The following is a 13,471-nucleotide window of genomic DNA, read 5'->3' as shown; positions in this document are numbered from 1 at the left end:
ATGTAGACTGGTGCAACCATTATGGAAATCATAATGGGAAAGTGGGACTGGAAATCCCATTCAAGCCAGCTATCCCCCTAGTGGGAATTTTCCCGGAGGAATAGAAAATGTGATATCATAGTGATATATGTGTACCTATGTTTATAGCAGCACAATTTGTGACAGCCAAATCTTGGAAACAACCAAGATGCCCGTCACCTGAGGAATGGATGAAAATGATGTGGTATTTATCTACAATGGAATATTACTGAGCTATTAAGAATGATAAACTTGAAGCATTTATATTTAAGTGGATGCCATTTAAAGATATACTTATAAGTGAAATAAACCAGATCCTCTTGTGTAAATATCATATCATCTCCCTAGTATAAGAACTCAAAAGAAGAAATACAAATAGAAAGGTGTAACACAATTGAAATGAAAGTGAGAACTTGAGGATTGGACAACGAGGAGAGGGCAAGGAGAAAAGCTGGGAAACAGGACAGGGACAAAGCCATACATTTATATGCACAAGATTTGCAAGGCAATGCTCCTGAGAATCATCAGCAGGTTTTTGAAACTAGCAGTTAATTGGTAGGATTCTCACCCTGACTAACTATACATACTGATACCTGTGAACCAAGCAACTGTACTGAAGTTAGTAATGTGTAATAGAAGGGTCACCCTTGGAATAACTGTCATTCTGGTCTTCTCAATACGTACTTCTTGTCATGACATACCAGTTATTACTATACTGTCTCACAAGTAAAAGATTTTTTTAAATGGGTAATAAGTGAAAGAAAGACACAAGAAAAAGAAAAAATAATGTCACTGGACTGTCCTGCTACAATGCTGTATGTGGTTAGATTTTGAAATTTCTCTGTAAAAATATGTAATTGTTTATTCATATTCTTTAAATATTTTTCATTTTTTAAATTTTTACCTCCATATTCTGTAGGGACTTAATGTTTAACCTATCAATACTTGATTGAAAATACCTGTTCCATATTATGCCTAAGATGTTTGACATTCAGACAGACAGTGAGATTAAACCCAATTGCATAAGATGTAGGGTAATAATAACCTTTTCTGGAGGGTTAACAATCCAAGTTTGCAGACTAAAGATGAGAGAAATAGAAGGACTGCAAGGACAGCCAACATTTTCACCATAGCCTTTCAAGGTCAGTGAAGACTTAGGACATAAGAGAACCTATACCGTAATATCATTTAACTCAGTTGTGTCCCAAATTTTCTGATCAAGAAGATTATGGGGCCACAGAGCAAAGTGATCAATGATGTAAAGTATGCCTAAGGAGAGTCATATGGAGAGAAAACATTCTCTCAGGCTTTCACAGAGAGAAGGTTGGTCAAGCAATTTCCATAACTCATCCACATGGCTGACACTGATAAAGGATCTACAAACTGTGGTACAGGGCTACAGGATAAATCCTGAGAGCACTTGACTGACCTTATCACATTCAAAAGTTACATTTCTTGTTATATAGGTCTTGCTTTATCTTGGTCTTAACTATCCATCAGAAAAGTATAAAAATGAGGTATATAAGGTAAAGCCATATTAATATGCTGTGCTGTGAAAGGTTCAAGTCAACAATCTCTGACATTGCCAGTCCTATGGATAACCCACTACTATTGTGGACTGCTGGACTGTGTTGGATTTTTTTGCTGAATTCACACACCTATAGCATTTAGATGCCAATTGAATACCCATTTCTGCCAGGACTGACCAAAAAATGTGATAGAATGGAAGGACCATTTTGTTTCTGCATATGCAGAATAGTTAGGATAGATATACAACTATTTTCACTTAATTCAATGAGAAGAAAGATTTTTACTAATAGTGTTTGGACAGGATATTCTGTTTGCATCTTGTACTATGGATAGCCACTAAGAAGATAACAATGTACAATATATTAATTGTTTAAACTGTCCTATTAATCAGTTTTGAAACTGTCTCACTGATATTTGTCTCTCAATAAAATAAGGAAAAAGACTATACAGGAACCCACAAATACATTCGTTGAAATGTCTGTCTTAAAAATCATTCTCTTACTGACAGTATAAGAGAACAAGCTAAAACTGTTACCTTGAATAAAGTTTTGGAGGAACATTAGATTTCAAGTACTCGTTTTCTTAATATTTTCCATCTTCTCAGTTATGTAAGTTTTATTTTAAAGCACCACATATCTCTGCTAGATTTGAGGACCACTAAAAGAATACAGAACCATCTCTGTTGCCAAGTTACTGAAGAGTGAAATATAGGTTAGGAATTATTGACATTGCATCAGTCTAGTTTCTGCTGTAGTAACAAGCAATCCCAAATTATGGGTGCTTTAGAGCTACAATTTTTCATTGACATCACATGTCAATTGAGAAAAAGGGATAGAATGGAATCTGTTCTTAAATATTCAGGGATCCGGTATGATAAGGTGTCAGGAGCATCGCTGCTTGCCATGCCATGGAGAATAGAAAACTGTGGAGGATCTGAACAGGTGACAAGCTCTTTCAGCAGAGAGAGACACTGCTTTCTATTTTATCTCAGGCCAAACTGCTCTCCATGCCCCACCTACCAACCAAGGGGCCAGGTGAATTCTACCAGACACTCAGAAGAGGAGACAAGTGCAAACACTACATGAACAGCAATAATAATTATGATAGATATAAGAGCATCAAAAGTTGTCATCTTTGGCCTCCACAAACCTAGCCTACTGGAACAAAATTTGTTTCATCTAACGAGAAGCTAAAAGTTCTGCCTTCTTAGCAGACAAGTTCAACAGTGCCTTGGGGAAGCATAATTATTTAGTTATTTACATCATCATGTTGAAACCTTCTGTTTAATTGGGAAGCATGCCCTCCACTTGCCCTCCAGTTCATGGTGGAGTATTTGCAAATTAAGGGAAGGAGAGGTAAGAAGGCATGTAGATGGGCCTGGCCTCTCCAGGTGCACACCCAATGAGTATAAAGCCATATTGTCCCATGCCAGGAGACCTGCAAGCATGCACCTATAAAATCTCAGTTTCCTGTCTGATTAATCTCACTCTGAGAAAGAGGATAAGTCATCATCACTCCCCTTTCCCATTGCCATCTGTGCAGTTTCTCAGAGTTCTAGAGCAGAGCTGGGAGGATCAAGGAGATGTCTGCCTTTCAGAAGCCCCAAAAGGGGTCTGGCATATGCACCAAAGCAATTAGCCAGCAATCTTGGCATTTGCTGTGGGTTCACAGAGCCAGAAACCCAGACAGAATGTTTTCTTAGTAAACAAGAATCTAGTTCAACTACAATAGTGCTCCCAAGAAAAGCCCACCCCACAACAGCAATCTCATACAATAAATAATGGCTGGACTGGGTTTTTTTTATATTCTCAATTTGGATTAGATATTGTCAATGGGGTTAGAGAAATGATTGATTAACCAGAGGATATCCATTTGACAGTTATGGGACAGGTGGAGGAAAGTCATCATTGCAAGTCCTACTAACCTGCAGCTGATGTGAATTCCCAGTCTAACAGGACTTACAACCACTTAGGCTCTTGTTTAGAATTCAGTAACAGGAGAAAAATTGCTTTGGGGACTTCTGTCACTCCAAAAAATGTCTGCCATAATCAACTCTACAGAGAAAGGCACTCAGAAGAGGTTATTTTAGCTCACAGTTTCCAAAGCCCATGATCAGGAGGCCTCCGGTGTGGATGCCAGAAAAGAATGGCAACAAGTGTGGGGCAAAGCAGACCACTCATCTTATAGCTGGGGTAAGAGGCAGAGCAGGGAAGAGCCAGGGGCCCACCAACATCTTCTAGGATGCACCTCCCTGCAGTCATGCAAGGCCCTGCCTTTCAGGCTTCTGTTTCCAACAGCACCTCACTAGGGCCAGTCCTTTAACACAACGACTCTTACCCAAAGCACTGAAGAACTGAAAATATATTGATTAAGAAATAACATAAAGTGATTAAGCAACATCAAGGTGAACCCTCTCAAGATATTCCTCAGACAACTATAGCTCTGAGAGAAAACAGTGGCAACTCTCATAAGACCCAGTGGAGAGGATATTGCTTCACAACCCTGTCCTCACTCTAGGCTAACACCATTCTATCTGACTATTGAGATTTCCTCCAAGACTGCTCTATATCACTCTCCCTACCTTCCTTCACTTTCACATTTAACAGATCACTTACCTGAAATTTCCCAACCAATGACTTCCTAATTGTCAAGTGCAAGTCTGACTCTTTTCTTTTCTACTTGAGATTCTGCAAATTTCTGTAACCGAAGGTTATCTTATGGCTAAACAGATGTGTTCCAGGACTTCAGAGACCCTGAATGCTGGGTCTATTCTTATGAGCCATGTTATTTGAACTCTGACATGCAAGTTCTTTTATCAGAAAATGGAATGAATCAATGTGTCATGAGTTTCTTGTCAGGAATGAATAAAGTAATACATATAAATAATAACTGGAGCACAAGGCCAGTCCAAGATATGTAGTGACTGACATTATTATTGATAGGTGTTGTGATCATTGCTTTCTTCTTTGCTTGCTCCTCTCTTCTCTTCACTTTTGGTTTCTGTAATACACTATGTTATGTTTTGGTTATGAAATATACCCAAAGGTTCATGTGTTGAAAATTCAGTCCCCAATTTTACAATATTCAGAGAAAGTGCTCTTAAAAAGTAATTAGATTATGAGGGCCTTAACTTCATCAATGGATTAATTCATTCATAGATTCATGACTTTGTAGAATTATTGGAAGGTGAACATTGTAAGGCATGATCTAGATCAAGCAAGCAGGTCACATATGTGTGCCCTTGGGAACTACCTTTTGTCCCCAGGTCTTCCCTTGCCTCCTATTCCTGGTTACCAATGAGGGAGCAGCTTTCCTCTATCTCATCCTTTTGCAATGAAATTTCAGCTTGACCATAGGCCTAAGGCAGTGGAGCCAGTAGAGTTCATCATGGACTGAACCTCTGAAACCATGAGCCCAAACAAATCTTTCTTCCCATACATTATTTGTCTCAGATACTTTATCACAGCAATGGAAAGCTGAGTAGCACATCATTTCCTGGTATTTGCTTTAAAACTGTATTATTTTCTCACTTAACACACCAGATCTTCAAATCTTCTTGTCCTGGATTTCTGCCCATTGAGCATTAGCTCCACACCATTTCTCACCTGGAGTATAGCAATGATATTTTAAGAAACATTGCTCACAGCATGCTAACCCCAGGTCATTCTCCATACACATGCAGAATTAAGAAGTTTAAAAACTCCAAATGTGGTACTCTCCTTATCCAAAGCTCTTAAGCAGTTCCTGGAACGAAAGGGAAGACGACCACTCTTCTTGACCAAGTGATCTTGGAAAATCCATGCGGCTGCTGTCTCCTACACATTACATAGGCATTCTCCCTAAATTTGTTCAATTTTTAGTGTATTTTGCAAAATGATGTACATAATTTATTTCTTTGATTGAAACATTATCTTAATATCATTTTGTTTGTTCCTTTAATGGAAAAAGGGTCTTAATGTCATTTAAGATGAAGTTATTCTTTTTTCAGCTATACCAGGGAGCTTTTAGCCTTAAGAAGGCACCAGTTCAGGGGCTGGGGAGATGGCTCAGTAAAATAAGTGCTTCTCTGGCAAGCGCTAAGGGCCTGAGTTCAAACCCGATTCTGAAAAAAAAAAAAAAAGTCACCAGTTCAACTTGCTGAAGCTATAAGAGGTCATACCTGTACCAAGAAAGCTAGAAATTGCCTGGTTTCAGGTTTGGTTAATTTAGCAGCTTAAAAATGTCATAAAGGACTTACACTTTTTGGATATTTCTTTTCTACTTCCTTCAGTGTGGAATCTTTTTTTATTTCCAGTGTGGAATCTTGAACCTCATGATTAAAATAAATAACAACCACATTTGGTGCTATTCAGTAGACAATATGTAGTCATAATCAATTATCTGTAACTTATAAATAAGAAAAGTTAGGCTCAGGTAGGTTAAGTAACTTTTTTAGGTCATATAACCCTTAATGGTAGAAATAGAATTTGAACTCAAGTTTACCTGACTCCAAAACTCATGCTATAAATACTTAGTTCCACTTCTCCCAAGCACAAGAACAAATACCTTGCTCTAGATGTGTCAGAGTAGCATTTAGGAGGCTAATATTTTATTAATACTCTGTGAGACCTGCCTTTCTACCATCAAACATAATCAGCTATAGTTAACTGCCAACAAATACTGATAATGTGCTTGTATGACATAATATATAATTTCTTGCTGAACATAGTGATACACACCTGTAATCCTAGCACTTAGAAGGCTGAGGTGGGTGGATTGTTGAGATTGAAACCAGTCTGAGCTACAAAGTGAGCTCCAGACCAGCCAGGACTGTATAAAAATACCCTGTCTCAAAAAAAACTAAAAACAATACAAGGATACATAATTCCTTAACCTTCAAAGTACAAATTCAGATAACATTTTCACATAATAGTCAGAACAGACTTTTTGTGTGATACAGGAATATAAATATATGTTTATATATTCCTATAGATGTATGTGGCTGTATATGATTCTGTTCTATTGATGAACTAACTAAGGCCTACAAAGGTTAGAAACTTGTCAACACTTACCATTTCATAAGACACTGAGGAGCATGTGAACACATCATGATAACCTCTTAATATGGCCTTCTTTCTTTGAGGTCCTAAAACACAATTCCATTCAAAGTAGCAGGAATCACAGCACAATCTATCAAGGTTCTCTAGGTAACACCCAGAAATGACCTATCAGCTTCCAGACAAAAGTGCTCACTACACAGAGCCTAATTCACACTCCCTTCTTCACCTACTGTGCTGTGGTGTGGGGACTTGGAATCAGCTCCTTGGAGTGCCTTCTCTCCTACGCTTCATGAACCACACTGCTATATCACTGTCTGGTGAGCCCAGACAACACGATAAGTAAGCAAGCAAATCCATCACTGAAGACTAGAATGCAGAGGAAATTCGAGCTAGTTATAATACATGACTCTAGGCATGAAGATGAAACTCAGTGGTAGAATACTTGTCTGCCATTCCCACTGTTCTTGGATCTATACCCCAAATTATAATACAATGTTTATCTTTCAAGAGAATCACAATATAAGTGAGGCTACTGAACATCCCTCTCAATACACACATGTAAATTTGCATCCTCCAACTAGGCTAAGATCTAGTATAAAACAAAAAACAGAGGATTATAAATAACTCAATGGAAATCCATGAGCATCCTTCAAATGTATGTCTTTGTTTTTCTTTTTCTCAGTCCTGGGGAATCAAACTTATGCAATGATGCTAGATTTCTTAGGAATACAGCAGCACCAGGTTGTATGGTTATGAATCCTTGCATGAGCCTTAGTACCACATTGGCTTTGAGAAACCCCACAGACCCCACGGCAGGCTCCTCTTCTTTTCCTGTGCTTCAGAAGCTCAGGATCTGTCTCAGAGTATAATAAGCTAGATTGGGAACTCAAAGCCTGGCTGAGCATCTGTCTTGCATACTGACCTGAGTGAACCTATTGGTGGCCATGATTTACCTATCTACGTATCAAGGGCAACTTTGCTTTGTTAATTTTGCAATCTGACAGCATTTCTTGGAATGAAGCAGTGGTTAAACAGATGTCACACAACAACCTCTTAGAGACAAAACATAAACTATGTAGAAGTCTGTTGCTAATTTTGCCAGTTAACTTGATGTACAAAGTTTTTGGTCAGGGGCATCATTTCAATAGTAGGTATAAAGGCCAGCCCAACCCAGCTGCCCTATGTTTTATGCTGAGCCTAGCTCACCACTGCAGTGTTAGCCTTACTCTAATGTTCAGATTGTAGATGGTGTGTGATCTGGCAGGGCAAGCACTGGCCTAATCAATGAGACACACTGTATTTGGGGAGGATACTGAATGGCAGAAAGAAGTGAGGAGAGGTGGTGTTTCACAAAGGACACCCCTGTTTAGGAGAAGCCCTTTGACAATGTGTGCATCAGTTAAGTACTCTCTCAGTTCCACGCCTGCTTGGTGCTCTACAGTGCCGAGGCAAAGACCAGGGGCCATCTGCTCTATGTTCCTGTGGAACTCCTTCAACCAAGAAGGAACGCAGAGGAAGACTGCAGGAGTGAGGGAACAGAACAGATAGATTTGCTCCTTCCTGTATGTTTTTTACCCATGTGAGCATTGCTCTTCTAACCACTCTACATTATTGGAAGGTGGTTTCTTCCCAAAGCAGTGGCCAAATGCAGCTAACAGCTCTCCTAGCATTTAGAAAGCCAGCTCTCGATCCCAGCCTCAGGGACACTCAATGGATAGTGCTCCCCTTCTAGGTCTAAAGCCCAACCTCTCAGATTCCTCCCAGTTCAGAATCCCCAACTCCATCAAAGAAGCAAAATTTCCACAGGCTTAAAGTCTCAGCCCTACAAAAAACACCTTCAAGTACCTGTCTGTGTTTTTAAAACTTCAATCTCTTGCCTTTGCATTCCCAGCTGTAGAGTGGTAGCTACTCCTTGTATTTTCTTCCTCTGTGGTACTTCAATTTGTACCCTAAAATTTCAGCTGACTGACTCCTAACCATTTATAAGTTTCTAATCCCCTATATTAAATTTTCTCTGTTAAAATCACTAGCATGGCTTCTATCTGTTGCTTGCACCAGGAACACTGCACCAATAATTCTAGCAGGAGAGCATTAAGTGGCTTTGTGTCATAAAAGTAAAAGAACATAAACATTCCACAGGCATCCAGGAGAGACGTGTGAGAAGCAGACATGGAAGGAAAGAAGAGGGGCTGCCTCTGCACGGTCTCCTACAGTATTGGAATAACAAGCATGTGCCACCACACCTGGCTACAGAAGAACATATTAAGATCAACCTTGCCCAGCATTCACCACAAACACCACCTTCTATGTTCTCTGCAGTTCTGAGCAAATGACACTCTATGCACATTGGCCTTCTCATAATTACGTGAGGTTTTCCTAGGGCCCAACTGTGCATGCTTACGTGGAAGAAACCAACAAGGGATAAAGCAGAGGTCCACGGTTGTTAACTTCAGAAAATACAGTAAAGCACCAAAAGTATGTAGAAAAATTCTGAAAGGCGTTATCTCAAATACGACCATTTGTTATGTCTGGGGAAAGAAATTATTTCTATAAATTTCTGTGTCTTAAAAAACTGCAAAAAAAAAAAAAAAGATCAACCTTGCCTACTATTCCTTTCTCTCTCTTTCCTTCTATGTCTTCAATACATTCATTACATTCACGGGTGGTACAAGGACAGTTGTAAGAGTTGTTAGTTTAAAAGGTGTTTGAGAAGCTTAGAGACTAACATGAAACTGAGTGCTATACTGTTCATTTTTACATGTCTAGAAACATAATACTTAACACTGATCATAGTACTTGCTGTATTTGTTGTGCAAAAGCTAAATGAGTTCTTCAGGAGCAAAATGAGTGCTGTCCCCCAAGATTTCACAGCAATGACTACCCAAGAATTCCTAGAAATCATGAAACTACACGTGTAAAAGAAATCCATTCTTATTTCTTTGTTCACTTTAAGCCCCAGAGAAAAATGGCATTGCTAATGAGATGCTTATCACTCTTGGAGCATCTTGAAGGAGAATTTTATTTCTGCTACCAGAGATGAAAGATTTAGAAAAAAATTTTTTGCTTCTAAGAATATCACAGATCACAAAAGTTCCCATAACTTCATATAGCATTCATATTTCATACAAGTGCTCAAGGAGACCATTTATGGAGTTTGTGTTCCCTTAGGCTGTGACTTGGCTTTCCTAGGTGGCATCTTGAAGCTGGTTTGTGCTCTATGTGCTCCACTGTCTCCCAGCTGTGAGAAGACAGTCTGGTCGTGCATCCTCTGAAGAGACAGGCTTTCAAGTGGGCTTTGAGGAGTCCGAGGTGGGCATAGGCGATTCCTGTGGTTTGGGTACAGTCTGCCTCTGGCAAGCGTCTCAACCTGTTAGCCCCTCTCCCCACCCCCATCACTTGTATCGGAGGAGGCACTATGGACTCTCTGGTATGCCTCACTCTGGCAAGGTAGAAGAAATTGTTAGAAACCCAAGCCCAGAGTAAAAGCAACATCCACTAAAGAGGCAGTTAGCTTAACCTTATTAAAAGTAAAGGTACTTTTTTGTTCCTCCACTGCCTGAAGTGTGATTCTGTTTCCTACATTAATACAAAACTTTAATAGAAACAGAGCTTTTCTAAGTCCTCGAAAATCCATATCCTCCTCAAGCTAGTAGTTATTGGTGCCCAGTAACATGTAGCCACTGTGACTTTGTGACAGGACTTGTGCTAAGCATTCTCATATATTTTCTCTCATTTAATCTTCTCAAAAACACGGTGAGTTAGGTACCTCCATTAGTAACACACACACACACACACACACACACACACACACACACATACACACACACATTAAAGAACTTCTTCCCAGGGTTCCTCACCACCAAAGACTAAAACCAGCATTTAGCCCAGGTATGCTAGATTCCATAAACCAGGGCCTTATCACAAAGTACAAAATCTCTCTCCAGTTGTGTAATTATGCAGCCAACTGCATTCTGGGCATATTGGAGGTTGAAACCTGTGCAGATAAACTGTTTGATTTCTTGTATTAGAAGTCAGTACAGTAATTCAGTCCACAGAATGCTGTGCTGCCTGAAGGGAGGGCATTGTTGATGGGAAGGTCCAGTCAAACCACCCAATACTCAGTTCTGCTCCATCCCACAATGGAATGGTACCTGGACCAGAGATGTTAATACAGAATAATAAATTCATAGAGTAGATGATTATAGTGATAAAAGGTGATTGCTTGAAAAAATGACAAGCACAGTCATTTATTCAACAAATTCTTGTTGAGCATCTGCTATGAGCCAAGGGTCATACTATTAAACTTATGAATACACAAGACAAACTTACTTCCATGGAGCTTCCTGTAGGGCAATCTTGCCTCGTCATATGCAAGTGGTACAAACGGAGGTACGAACTGATAACATCTCCGGGAGAGCAATCTCTCAGTGAATAACTGCCAAATGCCTTAAAGATGTTGCCTGTGCTCCCTCTATTGTTTTTCTACTTCCTTCCTTCCAGAACAAGTTTGTCTTGATGCCAAAGATCTTTGAAAGTAAGGTAACTGGGGTTGGAAGACAGGGTCATAAGAAGCTGGTGGACTGTCACGGCTCCAGTGCTGTCCCTGCAGCAGAGGGCCAGTGGGCACAGGAGAATACTCACATGGAAGACAGGAGGTGAGGGGGATGTGCATGCAGGGGGAAAAGAGTAAAAACACAAGGTGCTGAATTTTGAGATAGCAAAATTGTACATAGAAATTTCCTTAAAGGAAGTAAATCATGAACAAAGATTTTAAAGCTATACATGTAAAAGTGGTAGTCATGTCATCAGTTCTAATAGCAAAACTTTGAAAACAATTCAAATGGCCAATGAGAGGACACATGGCTAGAGGAAACAAGCCAATATATTTGTTAAAAATGAGAGGCAGGGGCTGGTGAGATGGCTCAGTGGTCTAAAGCACCTACTTAGAACAAGCTAAGCTAAACAAAGCACAAGGACCACGGTTCAATCCCCCAGCACCACATGCCAGCCAGCCCCGCCCCCTGGTGGGCTGAGCTGGCCACACACACACACACACACACACACACACACACAAATAAATAAAAATTAAAAAAAAAGAACTAAAAAAAAAAGAGAGGCAGTGCTGCAGATCTGCAGGGTAGAGGTGAGGAGGGGAGAACTGACTCTTTGTGTGGAAAAAAATGAAGATTTTTTTCACATTGTACTCAAACTTCACTTCCAAACAGGGAAGTAGACTTTGTTGGGATGGGAAAGGGGCCCTTGGATAAGAGGAGATAAGAAAGTGGGGAGGAGAAAGGAGAGTAACATGTTTAAGAGGCAGTATGTCTATAGATCAATTCCCCTGGATGATTATAGTTATTGTGTATCACAAACATGTACTAATAAAAGACAAAATTATTTAAAAAAAATCATTCCCTGGTGATATAGAGATTTAAAAGTGAAAACCTTTAAAACTTTAGGAGAAATTAAGGAAAAGGATCTTCATGGATTCAAGGTAGAATAGATTTCTTAACATAAAAAGCTTCCCAACTTCAAAGAAAAAGGACTGACAAATTTCACTGTTGTAAGAACAGCTTTTCATCAAAAAGCCTTACAAAGATTTTCTTAAGAAAGCCACAACTAAGAGATAATGTTTGCAACGTTTACAACTTACAAAAAAATTATCCAAAAAGTAAAAGGAAAGATAAACAAACAAGCAAAAAATATGAATATTTTACAAAATAGAAAACCAAATATACATTGATCAGGGAAATACAAGTTAAGTCACTCAGATATACCAATTTACAAACACTAGATTGGCCCTTTTCAAATAAATCTGACAACACCAACTAAAGGCAAAGCTGTAGAGCAACAGGAAGTCCTGCACACTGCATACAGGAATACAATTTGGCACAACTAACAAGAAAAGGGATTCAGTTTAACTCTACGAAGAATCGCAGCCCATATGGTCCAATGATCTACGTGAAAGGACAGTCCCACAGAAAGGTGGTGCAGAGACACCATGCGCAGATATGCTGGTGCTCATAGGCATTATACCAGGTAGAATAATGTTCCTCCAAATCCATCTCCTCCCCAGAGCCTGGAAATGAGGTGTTCCTTGGAAGTAGATCACTGCAGACATAATTATCTGGAAGAAGATCATAGATGGGCCTTTATTCCAATATGACTGTTATCAAAAGAAGAGGACAAAGGACAAAGTAGTAGGCAGGTGCTGTGCTGCTGAGCCATCTCCCCAGCCTTTCTATCTATTATGAATAGTATTTTGTATTACTTTCTGAGAGCTTCCACAGCAGATTTCTGCAAATGGGTAGCTTTATTCAACAGAAATATGTTCAAAGACAGTTCTGCAGTGCTATCATTTACCCGCAAAATGTTTCCAAAGACTCACCTCTTAGAGGTGTGGTCTGCACCCACTGTGGAACTTTTGAGAGGTATGGTCTAGTGGAAGAGTGAATCAAGGATCTGAAGGAGATATTAGAACTTTGCTGTATGGTTTGTGTCTACTTGTCCCCCCAAAGCCCCATGCAGTCATGGACTTCTACGGTTTGTAATTAACTCATGATCGACTGGGATTATGGATGTGAGTGATGCTGGGATTATGGGTTTGAGTGCTACACTTGGCCTGGGGCAGACAGCCTGGATGCAACATAAGGGAGACAGGTTTGCTCTCTGTTGCCATTGTTGCCACTGCTCCTGCCATTTTACTCTCTGCTCTTTGCTGCCACCATGAAACGTTGCTCTCTGCCATATGCCATGCTGCCTTAGAGCTAGCTGAGTATGGGTTGAAATCTCCACAAACTGAGCTAAATAATCCTTTCCTTCCTTCATTTTGAGTGTCTCCCAGAAATGAGAGAAGTTCTCTCAACTGCCTCTTCTCTCTTCTC

The sequence above is a fragment of the Octodon degus genome, unplaced genomic scaffold (genome assembly GCF_000260255.1).
Source record: "Octodon degus isolate 3935 unplaced genomic scaffold, OctDeg1.0 scaffold00141, whole genome shotgun sequence".
Classification (NCBI taxonomy): Eukaryota; Metazoa; Chordata; class Mammalia; order Rodentia; family Octodontidae; genus Octodon; species Octodon degus.
This window is presented reverse-complemented; position numbering follows the sequence as displayed.